Genomic DNA, 13,745 nt, shown 5'->3' with positions numbered 1-13,745 from the left:
ATATTTTCCAGCTGGAGGTTAGGAGCTTGGATCGGTTAGGAAGGCATTTTGACTACAAATAACAGAAAATCCAATAACATCGAGGGGGTTGCTTCTGGCCTGTAATGGAAGTCCCCGCTAGGTCATCCAGGGCTGATGTGGCTTCATGATGCTGTCGTGGATGATGCTGCAGTCAAAAGGCAGACCTGCTATTCACCCTGAACCCCTCTCTTTCAAGCTCCTGTCCCCCACACCCTACTTCCAATCTGGAACCGAGAACAGCCTATGCACACCCCGTCCCTCGCCTGCCTCACTGAAGGGGTGTCTGTGCTCGTCTAGTGGGGTCTTCCAGGTTCCACTTGGGGGACGGGACCAGGCAGCCCAGAGGGGGCCAGCCTGTGGGAGGCTGTTCATGAGGAAGTGGCCTGCCCTGGGTCACACTGCTGCTCTGGGAGCTGGATGAATGAGGACAGGGGCACAATTAGAACCTGGCTCTCAGCTCTCTTCCCCACTTGAGTGACAAACTACCAGTGTAAACCTCTAACATGGCATAGCAGTCCCTGGAAGACTTGGCCCCGCTGACCTGCTTAGCCTCACCTCTCACCACTGAAATGCTGTGGCTCACACACACACTATGCTGGATTTACTCTGTGCCTTTGCTTATGCTGTTCCCCCTGCCTGGAATGCCTTTCCTTGCTGCATCCACTCTCTGGCCAAACTTCGGCTCACTCTTTTAGAATTGGCCCAGCATTATTTCCTGGAAGCCTCCCTGACCTCCTGGCTGGGCTAGGAGTTCCTCTTCGGACACCCATAGTTCTCTGTGCTTACTGAATTTGCCACACTTTGACTTTTCTTTTCTTTTTTTTTTTTTAAGATTTTATTTATTTACTCATCAGAGACACACACAGAGAGAGAGGCAGAGACACAGGCAGAGGGAGAAGCAGGCTCCCTGCAGGGAGCCCGATGTGGGACTCGATCCCAGGACCCCAGGATCACGCCCTGAGCTGAAGGCAGACGCTCAGCCGCTGAGCCACCCGCGTACCCACACTTCTACTTTTCTCTTCACGTTCTGACCTCCTCTCTGCCAGCCTGTGAGCCCCTGGAGGGAGGATGCACCTGATTCACCTCAGCGTCCACCCACCCTGGGAAGGGGCACGTGTGAATGGGAAGTCCTGGGACCTGGCTGTGCCCCTGCTGCAGCTCCCGAGGAGAGCCTAGACTAGGTCGTACCCGGTTCCCATCCCAAATGTGGGATAGTTGGACTGCATCAGGTCACTTCTGAGGACGTGGTCGTTCGCCAGAGGGACAGGGTGCCTGAGATGGGGGAGAGGCAGGGGTCAGGGGGTAGGGGGTAGGTGTGACCAGCGCCCTTGGGAAAGGGGGGTGGGTGGGAAGCAGGACCGTAGAGGCCTACGTTCTGGGCCTCAGCAGCAGACCCCAGCAAAGAGGCTGGCCCGGGTCCCCATGGCAAGGAGGGTGGCCCTCAGCAGTCATCAAAGGCCAGCCTGGAAGCCTCTATAGAAGGATGGCCCAGAGCAGAGCAGGGGATCTTCCTGGGGCTGCCACTGCCAGCCCGTCAGCCCTAGCACAATGGGGTCATTAACCCCTGACCCTGGGCCTTTCTCAGCCACTTCCTCTGGAGGGCAATCCCCACCAGAAGAAGAAGGGAGGGGAAGATTTCTCTTAAGCTTTCCTCTCCAACGAGAGGCCCAGGACCCCCTGGACTGGGCTGGGGAGTCACAGCCTCGAGGACCCTTCCAGAGCTCAAGGTCCTGAATCTCTGCAGCTACCTCGGGGAATCTGGTGGTGGCTCCCTACCCTCCTCCAGCTGCGGGAGCAGACAGGGACCTGAGAGGGACACTTAGGTCAGAGATGGCTCTTTTCCACTTAATAGTACATTCAAAGGGACCTTACAGACCAGTCCCACTTGTGAAGCTCAATGCGAGGACCCTAATAAAATGTTAGCAAAACAAATCCAGCAACGGATAAAAAAGCATACATAACTCATGACCGATGGGGTTTATTCTAGAAATGCAAGTGTGGTTTAACATCTGAAAGTCTATAAATGCCATCTGTCACGTTAATAAATTAAGGGAGAAAAGTCATACGATCCTTCCGGCACTGGCAATACGTTTCAACATCTACTTATGATAAAAACGCTTTAGCAAACTGAATCGAAAGGAACTTCCTTCAACCGATAAAGATTATCTACAAAACCCAACACAAACATGGTTCTTAAAGGGACAATGGACAAAATTCCTTAAAAGTCAGGGCAAGACAAGTTTTCTCACATCCATGGGTCTATTTAATATTGTACCTGAGGTCCTAGATGGGGCGGTAAGAGATGGGGAAAAAAACCAACAACGACAAGGTATAAGGATTGGAAAGGAAGAAGCAAAGCTGGCATCATTTGCAGATGACGTGATTGTTTACAGAGAAAGCCCCAAATAATATATGAAATTAACCATGAATGGAATCTGACAGAGGTACAGGATATTTCTACATCAAATCAATATTAAAAACGAATTGCAACACGTGGATGAACCTTGAAAATCTGATGCCCAGTGAAAGAAGCCAGACACAAAAGGCCACACGTTGTATGATTCCATTTATATGAAATTTCCCAAATACAAAAATCCATAGAGAAAGTGGATTAACAGTTGTCAGGGTCTGAGGGGGCGGAGGGAGTAATGGGGAGTGACTGCTAATGGGTAAAAGCTTCTTTTTGGGGTGATGAAAATGTTCTGGAATTCATGGGGATGGCTGTACATCTTGTGCATATACTAAAAATCCACTGAACCGTACACTTCAAAATTATTAATTTTATTTATTTTTAAAAAAGATTTTATTTATTTGACAGAGAGACATGAGCAGAGGGTAGAGGCAGAGGGAGAAGCAGGCTTCCCATTGAGCAGGGAGCCAACATGGGGCTCACTCCCAGGACCCCGGGATCATGACCTGAGTGGAAAGCAGATGCTTAGCCAACTGAGCCAATCCAGGCACCCTTAAAATGATTAATTTTATTTTATGTAAAGTCGACCTCAATAAAAAGCAATTGCATTTATAAACATCAGAGCAAGCAAAGTATCATTAAAAAAAATCTTCCACTTATGATAATAATAAAAATAGACTGTAACAAAATATTTACAGAGAAAAGCATAAAATGTTACTAAGATGCAGCCACTCTGGAAAATAGTTTGGCAGTTTCCTAAAAAAAAAACTAAACATACACTTACTGTATGACCCAGAGACTGCCCTTCTTAGGCATTTGTTGCAGAGAAATATCCCCACGAAATACATACATGATTATTCATGGCAGCTTTATTTGTAATAGCTAAAAATAAGAAATAGGGGCACCTGGCTGGCTCAGTCAGCAGAACACGTGACTCTTGATTGTGGGGTCGTGAGTTTGAGCCCCGTTGGGTACTGAGCTCATTAAAAAAAGGAATCTAAATGTATCTAAATGCCCTTCAGTGATGAATGGTTAAAAAATTAGTACATCCAGACCATGGAATATCAGCTCATCAATAAAAAAAGGAACTCTATTGAGATGTAGTGTGTATATATATATATATATATATATATATATATATATATATATAATGGAATATCACTTAGTCACCAAAAATTTGAAATCTTACCATTTGCAATGACATGGATAGAACTAGAGGGTATTACACTAAGCGAAATAAGTCAATCAGAGAAAGGCAATTATGTGACTTCACTCCTATGTTGAATGTAAGAAACAAAACAGAGGATCATAGGGGAAGAGAGGGAAAAATAAAATAAGATGAAATCAGAGAGGGAGTCAAACCATAAGAGACTCTTAACTCTGGGAAGCAAACTGAGGGTCGCTGGAGGGGAGAGGGATGAGAGGACAGGGTAACTGGATGACGAGCATTAAGGAGGCACGTGTGGGATGAGCACTGGGTGTTCTATGCCATTGATGAATCACTGACCTCTACCTCTGAAACTAATAATACTCTATATGCTAATTAATTGAATTCAAATAAAATTTAAACAATAAAATAAAAAAGAACACTTATCGAATAATAAATTATACAATTTTGTCATAAAAAATAAATGTGAATATGAGAAATGGCATGGCAAGTACACGGCCACAAGCAATACATGGAAACATGTAGATGAAATAATGTTAATATAAAAGAACCAAATACCAAGTGCACATGATAAAAACTACCTACGGATACACGCAGCTGGCTGGCTGGAGCTCAGGGGAATGAAGCTGCATGAAAGAAGCCTCCCTGTAAAGGTTCCACGCTGTGTGGTTCATCAACGTGAGGTTCTCAAACTGACAAAAGTAAAGAGAGGAGACCAGGAAGGGTGGAAGGGTGGGGAGAGAGAGGGAAGGTCTTTGTGGGGCTGGGACAGCTGTGTGTCAGGCTCGTGGTGGTGATTCCACGAATCCACGAGGGGAGGAAACTGCACGGCTGCACACACTCACACACACACACTCACATGTGTGTGCGAATCCACGTAAAGTGAGTGGAATCTGAACAAGGTCGGTGGATGGGTGGAAGGGCACGCACGAACTCTGTTCTGGCGGCCTCCTTCGATCTGTAACTATTCGAAAACAAAAAGTAAGATCCTCAAATTTAAAACCATCATTAGAAGACATTAAGAGGGGTTTGCCTGAAAATAAGGAATTTTGGGGAAGGGGGAGGGGCCGGGGGGGACAGGGTTATGGCTGGACATACAGTGGCCACGAGGGGTAATGGATCAAGAGTGTTTTGTTATCCTCTTCTCTCTCTTTTTGTACATTTGACATTTTCTTAATAAAAAGTAGAAGAAAGAGACCTAAGGAAGCGCAGAGAGACAGCCACTCACTTGTGCGGGGAGGTTCAATATCATCGAGTTCTTCCCCAATTCCCGTCTAGATTCAGTTCAGTCCTGATCAAACCCCCACAGGGTTTAGGTGGAGCTTGTCAAGCTGGTTCTAAAAGCGGTAAGAAAGGGCAAATCACTAAGAATAGCTGAGACACCCTCGCAGAAGGAGGGAGGGCCCTTGCCCTGCCAGATATCGAGGCGTCTCGCAGAGCTGCAGTGATCAGGCCGGTGTGGTGCGTCCTGGAGCAAAGATGGACCACCAGACGGGTGGGACGGGACAGAGAGGTGGACAGACCCCACGCATCAGGTGGGGGTGCGGCCGATCAGAGAGGAAGGGGGGAGCAGGCACATTCACATCTGTCACATGTCATCATCCTCACAGCCTTCCTGTGGGGCTGGCTTCGCCCTGAAGCACCCCGAGATCCCGTCTCACACGCGGTGGAGGCTCATAGAAGTCCAGGCTGCCCAGGGTCTTCTGGCTCTGGTCCTAGGCTCTTTCCAAAGTGGGGTCCTCCCAGGGTTCCTGCCCTGTATCTGAACCATGAGGCCCCATCCCAGACCTGCTGATTCGTAACCTCTGGGGGATGTCCTGGCATCCACATAGCTACTGACTTCCCACTTGAGCCTGGGACCTCATGGACCTAGAGACACTGAGGGAGAGAATGGCAGTGGGGGAGGGGGAGGGGAGAAGCCGAGATAGCAAAGAGCCAGCCACCCTGAGGCCAGCGGGTCTGCCAGGGGCGGGGGGAACAATTAGGCACTGTCCCTCTCCCTCCACCCCGCTAGGCTTTCATCACTGACCTAACTCTGGGGGCAGAACGCGAAGGGTGGGCGAGGGGGGAGAGGGAAGGTCAGGGGTCAGCCCATTGCATGCTAAGCAGAGCCAGGAATAGAGCTGATTTGGAGGTGGCGCCCCACGGAAGCCCACACCCCACTACTGCAAGAGGCCATTGAGTGGAGAGGAGAGAGCTGCCCTGCACCCCAAGGGCAAGGAGGTCCCAGCCTCATCAAAGCTGGGAAGGGGCTTCTGGAATGATGCAAATGGTTCTGAGCAATGCTAATCCTCTGCCTCAGCCACTGCTGCCGGAGTGGGAGGGACTCTCCTGTCCCTAGGGGAATCTGGCCTCCACAGACCCATTGCCCCCCACAGGCTGACCCACTGAACCAGTGCCCCCTTCTGTCTGGAATCCCAGATTCCTGGTGGGTCTGGGTCGCGCAGTCCCTGAGCCCTGTTCTCTGACCTTGTTTCAGATTGGGGGAGGGGAGACTCCCCCCACATCCACTGACCTGCTGCAGTAGCAGGTGGGGTCCAGCCAACTACGGATCTGACTGCTCTTCTAGGCTCCTGTGGCTGCCCTGTGCCATACAGATGGAGTCTGGGGCCCCGATCCTGAAACTGGAGGCCTCTGCTGTCCCTGACCGCTACCCAGTCTCTGAGCAGGGCTCTCCATGACACAGTTATTTATTCACTCAATAGGTATGCGTCAATGTTATGCGTGCTGGGCACTGTGCTGAGTGTTGGCATCGGGTGTGACCGGGACAGGCCAGGTTCCTGCCCGAGGGCAACTTGTAGTCCTGGGAAATGAATGGGAGAGACTCGCCAGGGGCTGTGCTCGAGCTGGTGCATAGGGAGGGCTTCCCTGAGGACCTCACCTGTGAGTAGAGACACAGAGGAAGTGAGGGAATGCTCACTTCATGGCGAAGAGGCGAAGAATGTTCCAGGCAGAGGAAGCTGCAGGGGCAAATGCCATAAGGTGGAAACATTCCAGCATGTTCCAGGAATGGCAAGAGGCCCTGGAACAGAATGTGAACAACAATGGGGAAAAGTGGGCCATGTGCTGGAGGAGCAGCCAGGGCCAGGTCTGAAGTAAGTTTATTCTGTGTATGATGGAGGGATGGTGGGGGGGTTGGAGCAGGGCAGTGTCACAGTCTGACTTAAAACCGACACGCAGGCTCTTAGGACACCCATTTTTCCCATGGAGACCAGGGCTCAGAGAGGTCAAGTGATGCTTCCAGGGTCGCATAGCTGCCACTGAGCCAATGCTCTGTTGGCGCCCTCCAATCTACAATCAGGCCCCAGCCACTGGGCTTCCCTTTGGACTTGGAGCCTCCCTCAGGCCCTGAACTGGGAAGTGTTGCCCTCCTGTGCCACTGAGCAGGCTGGAGGCTGGGTCGCCCGTCCACACGCGCCCAGCCCGGAAAGCACAGGGATCACAATGTGGGCTCCGGGTCAGACACATGTGGCTTCGGCCCCCCGCCTTACCAGTAGTGATGAACTGGGAAGAGTCTAATGGGAAACAGGGGTGGCAATAACATGTGATCTGCCCCTCCACCCCCCACACCCCCGCCACCTCACTGACCTCTTCTTATGCCACACCCTACCCCTGCTCACACCTGCCAAGGTGCCCTCTTCTCAGCACCGCCATGGGCCCCAGCACAAGGCCTGACACCTCACTGACAGCCCGCTGGCTTCAAAGGGCTCGGTGAAGGTCAAGAAACCAGGAGTGTGTGAGTTCATCAGTAGCATAGAGATTTGGATAATTTTTTTTTTTTTAAGATTTTATTTATTCATGAGAGACACAGAGAGAGAGAGGCAGAGACACAGGCAGAGGGAGAAGCCGGCTCCACGTAGGGAGCCCGATGTGGGACTCGATCCCAGGACTCCAGGATCACGCCCTGGGCTGAGGGCGGCGCTAAACTGCTGCGCCACCTGATAATGGGTTTTAGAATCAAGCATAATTGCAGTAGTGTGGGCAGCTGACCCTTGGGGGGCCTTTGCGCCAAGCCCCGGGCGAAGCAGCGCCCAGTCATTAGCTCATGTAACATTACCACAGTCCCTTGAGATGGTGCTCTCCAGCCACGCGGCCGTTCCTTCTGTAAGGACGTGTCCCGCACCTCTATGTCCAGGCCACAGGCCACGTCAGGGAACAGGAAGAGCGAGGTCCCACCCAGACAGAGCTCACATGTGTGAAGAGGCAGGCAGTGAACCCATACACCAAGGATGGGCTCATTCCAGCTGGTGGTGGGCGTCATGGGTGCTGGGTGGTGGGGGAGGATGGAAAAGGTGGTGGGACCGGGGGTGTTTTAGATATGGTGGTTGGGAGAGGTGACCAGGCTCACCCATCGCCCACCAGGTACAGAGACTTGGGTCTCGCCGGCCAGCCCAGAGCTGGGCAGGTGGTCAGAGGCCGGCCAGTGGTGGCAGTGACTCGAGTGGAAAAATAGGGACTCTGTCGAGGGTTCCAGGGTTCCGGGAGGCGATTTTCCCAAAGGCCACTGGGTGGCAGCACTTCTCCAGGAATGTGGGGCCCAGGAGGCTAGCTTTCCCAGACTGAGCCTGGCAACAGAGGGTGGGTATCTGGGAGGGGACCCAGGCCCAGAGCGGAATTGGGACTTTCCCAGGGTCACACAACTTTCAGTGGCAGGGCCTGGCCAGGTGAGAGGTCGCTCGCCTGCCTGGAGCGACTCAGGAGCAGAGGGAGGGAGGAGGAGGAGGAGCAAGCTTGGAGGGTGAGAGCCAGGGCCAGCCCTGACTAGGCCCTGTGGAAGGGGGTGGATGTCCTCACCCCACTTTCGAGCCCCAGAATCCTATCCATCCTTGAGTAGGTGCTCAAAGCTCCCTGCTGAGGCCCTGCTGACACCTCTTACCCTTGCCTCTGGCAGAGGTGGCAGTTCTCCCTGTATTCCCACCCGGACTGGGATGGCTGTCACTGCCCCCACTGATTGTCACCCTGCCACATTGGGCTGTGCCTTGTACCCCTGGCTGCCCTGGGGTACAAGCTGTGCCCTCTGCTTGTGCCACCCTGCCTCTCTCAGCCTGGGGAGCACCAGCTCTTTCTTTAGGACTTAGCTGGGATGTCGTTTCCTCCAGGAAGCCTTCTCTGGGCCCACATAACATCCTGGGCTCCTCCTGGATGGCGAAACCCCTGGGGCCCAGGGATTGTTGGGAGACCTAAAATGCCCACCCGAATGTGCAAGGGCACTGTCCATTCTGAGCTTGTGACACGATGATCTGCAAACTGCAGGAGGCATTGAAACCATTCCACGGAGCTTTGTGAAAATGTAGCCTCCAAGACCTGCCCTTCCTTGGAGATTCTGATCTATTTTTGTTTGTTTGTTTGTTCTTTTTTTAAAGGGAGATAGAAGTTTACTGAACACACCACAAGGAAGCGGCAGGCAGGACAGCAGAGGAGAGGCTGTCTGCAAGGAGGCAGTAGATGGGGGCTGTGTTTAAAGTGGAAAGGTGGTGTGCCTGGATGGCTCCATTGGTTAAGCATCTGACTCTTTTTTTTTTTTTTTTTTTAAGATTTTATCCACCTATTTATGAGAGACACAGAGAGAGAGAGGCAGAGACACAGGCAGAGGGAGAAGCAGGCCCCATGCAGGGAACCTGACGTGGGACTTGATCCCAGGTCTCCACTTTGGCCCTGGGCCAAAGGTGGCACTAAACCGCTGGGCCATCGGGGCTGCCCAATATCTGACTCTTGGTTTCGGCTCAGGTCATGGTTTCAGGGTTGTCGGATAGAGCCCCACATCAGGCTCTGTGCTCAGGGCGGAGTCTGCTTCAGATTCTCTTTCTCTCTCTGTCATTGTCTCTCAAATAAATAAAACTTAAAAAAAAAAAACAATATAAAGTGGAAAGGTGAGGAGGTGTGAGAACATATGGAATTTTCCCTTTTTTGGTGACTGTGCCTGGTTGTAAGGAGCCCATTGGTCAGTTAGGGCCTATGGATATTTTGAGGAGCGTTGCCTGATGGGCCTGTCTGCATTCAGACAGGGCGTCACTGTGAGCCCCTTTCTACATTCCATCTCTCAAGCCTGTTTGCCTAAGAGCGGCCTCTACATTCCCCCTGACAGACAATGACAAATCTTTGGTTTTTGGATGTAGGTCTTACCTTTGGTAGCTTCTTCTTGCTGGAATGAGGGGCGTAGAGATGTCCCCACCTTCACTGGCTGGTCTAGCAGGGGTTCTGTGCAGTTATAGACCAGAACGTGGTATTAGAGTTACGTGCTAATAGGTGGTTTGAGTGAAACTCCTTGGTGGCCAGGGCCATGGGGCTTGGGGGAGGGGACCCTCTGATGGAATGGGCTGGGATCCCTTTTGCGCCATCACTCTGTAGATGGAATTGCTGGATTCACTCAGGACACATAGGAACGTGTCTGCCCATAGATCCAGCTGGAGACTCTGATCTAATAGGTCTGAGACAGGGACCCAGAATCTCCACGTAAGACACTTCCTGCAAGAGTATGATGCAGGGGCCCGAGCATCCTAAAGCCCTTTAGTGCACCATTGGCTCCACCTTCTGAAGCAGTTGGGCAAAATAATTGCAGTGAGGCATGGCAATAAAAACCTGTGTCATCTGTGCCGAGTGAATCACTCACGAGGTACTTTCCCACCTGCTTCTCCTTTTAATCTTTGTCTCTTTAACTACTGTCTTGGGAGGGATCATCATCCTTAATTCTACAGACAGCTGAGGCTCCCAGGCAAAGGGTGACTTGCCCAAGATCCCCCAGCTACAAAACAGCAGAGCTCAGATTGGAGCTGGGGCCTATCTAGGGTGGGAGCGGGGGCGGCAGTCTATGACAAAGCCTCCGGGTTTACAGGTTGCTGTTTGTTAAAAACCAAAATTCCAAAATTCAGGACCTACACTGAGGGTGGTGATTCCAGCCCCATGGAGGAAGCTGAGGTCATTGTCGGGAGATCAGGTCTTTATCACCCCTTCTCCCTGTCCATCCATGTCCTCCAGGGCCCAGGACACGTCCCAACTCATACCAAGCCACAGCCATCTCAAGGGCACTTACATCCACAGTCGGGGATCGTGCCAGGCTCTGCAGGAGATGCTGGTAACCTCCCTTCTTGCACTTTGTAAATACTGTGTTTTTCACAAATTGAAACTCTGTGGCAACCCTGCGCTGAGCAAATCTGCGCTGTTTTTCTGACAGCATTTGCTCCCTTTGCCTCCCAGTTTCACATTTTGTCACTCTCACGATATTTCAAAATTTTTAATTATATTTGTGATGGTGATCTGTGATCAATGATTACAATCAATGATGACTCGCTGAAAGCCCAGATAATAGTTAACATTTTCTTTTAGTAATAAACTATTTTTTAATTAAAGTATGTACGTTTTGCCTTTTTAGATGTATGCTCTTTAAAAAAAATTTTTATTTATTTATTCATGAGAGATACAGAGAGAGAGTGGCAGAGACACAGGCTCCATGCTGGGAGCCCGACATGGGACTCGATCCCGGGTCTCTAGGATCACTGGGCTGAAGGCGGCGCTAAACCACTGAGCCACCCAGGCTGCACTAGATGTATGCTCTTGCCCACTTAATAGACTGCAGTTCGGTGTAAACATAACTTTTATCTGCACTAGGAAACCAAAAAGTTCATCTGATCTCTTTTCTGCCTCATCCTCCCCATCTTCCAGGCCTGGTTCTGACCCACCTCTTCCAGGCAGCCTTACCAGACAGTCTCTCCTCACAAATCTTACCCCTTTTTGTAAGTTCCAGAAACAGTTATTTGGATCATTCATTTGGTCATGAATTATGTATGGCCTTCTGAAATCCCTTCGTGGCTTCCCTGAGCCAACTCTGAGTTGATTAACTTATACATGCTTGTACATTGTCCGAGGAGGATTTCTCTCCTTCGAAACTGGGGCTTATGGGGCGCCCGGGTGGCTCAGCAGTTGAGCGTCTGCCTCAGCCCAGGGCGTGATCCTGGAGTCCCGGGATCGAGTCCCACGTCGGGCTCCCTGCGTGGAGCCTGCTTCTCTCTACCTATGTCTGCCGCTCTCTCTCTGTATCTCTCATGAATAAATAAATAAAATATTTTTTAAAAACTTTAAAAAAGAAAAGGCAGTGGGAAGGCCCCGGACTAGCTGGCACTAAGGCATTCAGGGCTAACACATTAAAGTAGACAAATACTTTCTTGCAGGAATGAATGGATAAACCTTAGGGCACCTGGGTGGCTCAGTGGTTGAGTGTCTGCCTTCGGCTCAGGGCGTGATCCCGGGGTTCCGGGATTGAGTCCCACATAGGGCTCCCTGCATGGAGCCTGCTGCTCCCTCTGCCTGTGTCTCTGCCCCTCTCTCTGTGTGTCTCTCATGAATAAATAAATAAAATCTTAAAAAAACTGGGGCTTAGGGCTCATATCTTGACAAACTCTAAACTGCTTCTCCTTAAATTCTCTTTCTGTATGAACTTTATAACCCATGGCACCTTCCAGGGGATGCCAGGAAGCCATCAATGAATGGGTGGTGTCACTGTGACAAACAAGGAAAGACAATTGGATTGTTTGGTAATGCCTATTAGTGGGAAAATATTACAAACCACTTCATCAGTGGAGGGCGTCTCCTGGGTCAACTCCTGGGTCTCCCTAGTAGCAGGGAAACCTGTCCCAGCCAATTAAGGGGGTGAGGTTTGGACCATGAATTTGAGGGGAAATAAAGGTCAAATAACTTGTTCTCTCACCAGAGTAAGCACTTCTTATCTTTCCAGGCAGAAAGTCCCTCCCGAGGTCGGGGGCAGATCTTATTCTCTGTACAAGCAGGCCCCGGAGACATGGGGCTTGGCTCCAGAACACCGCAATAAAGCAAATGTCCCAATCAGGCAGGTCAGATGGACCTCTTCATCTTGACCTTCACAAGTACCTGTTGGGAGGATCATTTTCCCCTGGTCTATGGATTTCTGAAGCTCAGAGCCAGGCAGTGACTTACCCAAGATCACCCAGTTATAAAATGGCAGAACATGGGCTTGAGCTAAGAGTCATGGGTGGAGGAGTCACAGTTCCTGTTAAAGTGTCTGGCTTTGGAGGCTGGTGTCGTTGTCTTCTTCTTCTTCTTCTTCTTCTTCTTCTTCTTCTTCTTCTTCTTCTTCTTCTTAAAGATTTATTTATTTTGAGAGAGAGAGAGAGAGAACAAGACAGCACATGTGGGAGGGGAAGGGTCAGAGGGAGAGAGAGAATCTCAAGCAGACTTTGAGTTGAGCAAGGAGCCAGAGGCGGGGCTCTATCCCATGACCCTGAGATCATGACCTGAGTGGAAATCAAGAATCAGATGCTTAGCCAACTAAGACATCCAAGTGCCCCAGTTGCTGCTTTTTAAAATTAAAATCCTGGCCTGAACAGGGTTTGGAAGTTCCAGCCCTAGCTCTGCCACTGACTGTGAGACGAGGAGAAGCTGCTTCTCTGTGCCTGTTTCCTTACCTGCACAATGTGGCTGACAACCCATGTCCTCCTCTCACAGGGTCATGGTGAACTCTGAGGCCCTGTGAGTCACCTGAGCTGCAGAGCAGTGGGTACATGGAAAGGTCCCCGCTACTGTGGCATTCTGCACATTTACCGGGACTCCGATGGGCTTCCTAAAGAGGGGGTGCGGGGTGGGGTGGGGCTCCTTCCTCCGCCGCCCCTGGAAGGAAGCTGTGATCCTCCGTGGGCCTCAGGGGGGCTGCTCCTCAGGACTAAAGACAGAGATGAGGTGTGAGGAGTCTCTCACCAAATACCATAGAAAGCATCTGCCTCAGTGCTCTTTGTTTGCATACGGCGAAAGGGGGCACATAAAGGCAACGGCAGGTAACTTGCCCAATCTGTTAACAGAGCCACTGAATACAAGTGTGCAGGCGTTAAAGGGGCGCTGCACTAGGTGGCAGGAGTCTCAGGGTCAAGATCTTGACCTTATACCAACGGTGGGCGGCTCTGGACAAAATCTCTTCTCTTTTTTGGCAGTTTCCTGGTCGCAGACTGAGAGTAGCCTCGAAGGGTCCTTCCAGTTCGGAGGCTGACATCCTAGTAGAGGAGACTCAGCACCCTAGGCCAAGGTGCTAAAAACATGAAAAGGTTTGCATTCCACTGAACTTCGCCGGAAGCCTCCGCGCCCAAGGATGCTTCCGTTGCCACGGCAACCGCTCGGCCGGCGTGG

The 13,745-nt window shown here is 50.9% G+C and overlaps 1 long non-coding RNA gene across 6 annotated transcripts; it reads right to left on the bottom strand.

Moving 5' to 3' along the window:
* Nucleotides 1-2,979: 2,979 nt before the first annotated feature.
* Nucleotides 2,980-13,152, bottom strand: LOC112668177 (uncharacterized). 6 transcript variants are annotated; one of them, XR_007413465.1, is made up of 5 exons: nt 13,034-13,152; nt 9,723-12,862; nt 6,481-6,621; nt 4,828-4,936; nt 2,980-4,563 (listed from the first exon to the last, which is right to left on the bottom strand). It is a non-coding gene; the product is annotated as an uncharacterized LOC112668177 (long non-coding RNA). The 6 variants fall into 6 exon arrangements; XR_007413467.1 differs by having other exon boundaries at nt 2,980-4,291; nt 4,459-4,563; nt 9,723-13,043; XR_007413463.1 differs by having other exon boundaries at nt 9,723-9,797; nt 12,301-13,043.
* Nucleotides 13,153-13,745: the final 593 nt, after the last annotated feature.

The sequence above is a fragment of the Canis lupus genome, chromosome 10 (assembly GCF_003254725.2).
Source record: "Canis lupus dingo isolate Sandy chromosome 10, ASM325472v2, whole genome shotgun sequence".
Taxonomy (NCBI): Eukaryota; Metazoa; Chordata; class Mammalia; order Carnivora; family Canidae; genus Canis; species Canis lupus.
The sequence above is the reverse complement of the archived record's forward strand: the minus strand, read 5'-3'. Positions and strand labels throughout refer to the sequence as shown.